The sequence below is a fragment of the Antrostomus carolinensis genome, unplaced genomic scaffold (assembly GCF_000700745.2).
Source record: "Antrostomus carolinensis isolate BGI_N321 unplaced genomic scaffold, ASM70074v2 scaffold12364, whole genome shotgun sequence".
NCBI lineage: Eukaryota > Metazoa > Chordata > Aves > Caprimulgiformes > Caprimulgidae > Antrostomus > Antrostomus carolinensis.
In genome coordinates, this window is record NW_010308754.1 from 1 (window position 1) to 3280 (window position 3280).

Sequence of the window (3280 nt, forward strand, 5' to 3'; positions counted from 1 at the left end):
ATCCACCCTCCCCCGCCCCCCCCCAAACCCAACGCATAAAGTCAGTGGGAACATAATATAACCCGTTCCCAAAGTAACGAAAGTCTTACGTGACCTGTCGTTGGTGGGGATTCCAGAAACAAAGATACCGTTTTGCACTGAAGCTCGTGAAGTGCAAGTTTCTGGGCTGTCATCCATCAGTTGTCCTTATTGTCAAGATAATTGTCACTCTGAAGATTTAAATTTGAAGAGATCCAAGGCCACTATTTTCAGCTGGCGATTCCTTTTTTAGTGTTGGCAGTGTGTATTTTCCAAGAACGAGATGTACAGTGGTGAAGATCATACAGGCATCTTTGATAAGACTCTTTTTTCCCAAGTTATCTTCAGCTATAAGATGGGTTTTGATGTGGCAAGTGTGACATGTGAGCTGTCTGTGAGATACCTCAGATCTTATCAGCTCCCTCACTGGGTTCTCTATCTACCTACCACAGTCAGTGGTACAGATCTTGTCTCTTACAGTGCCTATGTTATGCTGTTGTTATTACTCAACACTCTTGAGGTCACATCTGGAATATTGTCCCAGATCTGGGTACCCTGGTACCAGAGAACTGCTGACAAACAGGAGTGAGACCAGAAGAAGCTGAGCTACGTGAGGGCTGGAGCACAAGGTGGCAAGGATTTCTGAAACTTGACTGGATGAGACCCAGAGCGACCTGGTCTAACTTCAAAGTCATTATTGCTTTGAGCAAAAAGTTGTACTAAAACCTCCAGAGGTCCCTTCCAACCTATTATTTCTAAGGCTTCATACTTCCCTGTCCAATTATTCCTTAAAGAAGCCAGTTCTTTCATGACATTGAAAATGTGATTAACATCTTCAGTGATGGGAAGAGGACAACGAGATCAAGGAAACACCAAATAGCTGAGATCACACTCTAATCACACTCTGAGTGGTTTCAACACACTACTTCTTGTTTGTGTCTAAAATAGTGTGGTCATTGTAAAAAGTCTGTCTCTTATCCGTGTTCTATACGGCACTGTTGTTACAGGAACACAATCAGTAAATGGGAATGGAATAAAATCTTGGACTTCTGGAATCTTGCAGGAAAGAAAAGGCGTTACTGTTTGTAAGAAGCTCTGCATGATGCAAGGACATTTGATAGTAAAAAGTGACAGAAGAGAAGCATTTCAAAATGAAGAAGTACCAGTAGAAGTAGAGAATGGTCAAAGAATAGTAGAAATAAGTCAATATTGTTCTGTTGCTGCCTATTCACTATCCCTGAACTGAAAGGGTACGAAAATATGACTTTGGCCGTAGACCTTAATATGAGCTGACTTGAATGGTGATGAGAGAGTCACTGGGTCGGTGACAGTGCTGACAGCGCAGTTCTGTGGAGAAAAAAATGGTGTTTAGTGCCTGTGTTCTAGTTCAAGACATCAAGGACCTGGCATTTGAGAAGCTGTTCCACTGTGAGGCTGTGACATTGCTGGCTGTCATCCAGCACGTCCCAGCACAGAGATGCCTTCAATGCAAGTCAGGGATTGCCCTGTCACAGCAACCTTGTGTGAAAACCTCTGCGGGGCAAATCTGCCAAGTCGAGGATGCTACTGTTTGAGTAGGTCTGCGTTTTTCTTGCCTAACAACCTCAGGGCTGAGCCTGAATTTTAAATTTTCTTCTGAAATGTTTAGCTGTGTGTTACTTTGAAAGTGATCATGTTGGATTTATCTGTGTTTCCAGTTTCTTCACTTGAAATGGATGGCAGCTGCCAGCTAAGGAAAATGACACTTTGAGTTTTTAGTGTGGCAGGATGTGGCACTCAGTACCCCAATTTGTAATGTACTTTTTAAAGCCATTGCTATCTTTGAATATCCCAGTGGGTATTTATCTGAACTTTTCTCTTTTCCATTCTAATTTCTTTCTAGTTCAGACTGGATGTGTTCATTAAAAGAGTGTTTTTTCACTTCTGATTTTTTTTATTGAAGTACTTTCTTTCAAGTATCCTATTACAGAATATGGTGGAGCTTAAGAAAGAGTAACTAATATATCGTGAAGGGAAGTATTCCTTCTCATTTTTCCTATGATGCTCAAATGTGAAGACAACTACTGGTGGACTCATCTACTAGGACATATAAGCTGAGACTTTCTGTTCCAAAACTTGAACGGTGGAAGATTGACAGCTTTGTCTGTTGTAGTTATTTTTGAAAGCAGGGAAATGGTGAGAGAGGCCAGCATTGGTTCTCGAGGAATATCTGAAATACAAGTAATACTGATGCATCATGTCTGAAGGTAAAAGCAGCATCTATGCTTCCTCTGTCTTTGAATCAGTTAGCAAAAAGTTGAATATGAAACAGCTTTTTAGCCACAGTGGGACTCGCCTTTCCTGTTTCCAAATATCCGTTGACTAAACAAAGCTTTTACTTGCTGTTTTGACCTTGCAGGAAGAATGAAAATTGCAGTGCATTAATTGAAAATGCAGCTGCTTGTCTGTATTATATGGTCAAGAATAGAAAAATTGTTCCCAAGGACAAGGAAATCTCCTCGTCTGATCACTTCCTCCACAGGTTTTTCATAGCAAGGGCTTTCAGTGCAGTTTCAAAGCTGCCTACTAAAAAAATGTTGTAATTCTGTACATGCTCTTGAGATGCCTGTTCCACTTCGTCATCAGTATATAAAGAAATCTTCATAGCTTCATGTTCTACAGGGTCTTAAAATTGTGTTTATTTTAACACTGATGGTCATTTTTAATTGTACTTTCTTAATTGCCTTATAAAGTTTAAAGCTGTCTTGTGAAAAGCTTGGGAGGTTTTGTTGTTTTGTTTTTTTTTTTTTCAGTAGCAGTTATTCTGAATTAAAACATAGCTTTTCCTGAAGTTGAACAAAGATTTATCTAGGGAGTTCAGCTGTCTTTCTTTGTTTTCATATATTTGTTGCCTGGTTTCTCTTACCAGCAGTGTTTATTTAAAGTAGAGCTTATGCTTAATCCTAACACTTAAAAGGAGGAAATACTGTATTTGGTATTTGTTAGTTTTCTTATGCCAAACACATAACACTGATACGGTGCATTTTGAAAGATGAAGAATGATTCTTTGCCTACTGAAAATGCTCAGAGTATTCCCCTTTTATTAACATATTCAAAGCAAGAAATTAGAAGGAAAAAATAATTATTTAGGAAGTAGAAAAAATGTATTCTAAATGTATGGGTTTAGGGGTAGAGAGAAAACAGGGCTAAAAATGGTTTAAAAAAACCTATGAGGATGAATGTCAACTTGGTGGTTGTTTGTATTTTAATTTTTTTTTAATAG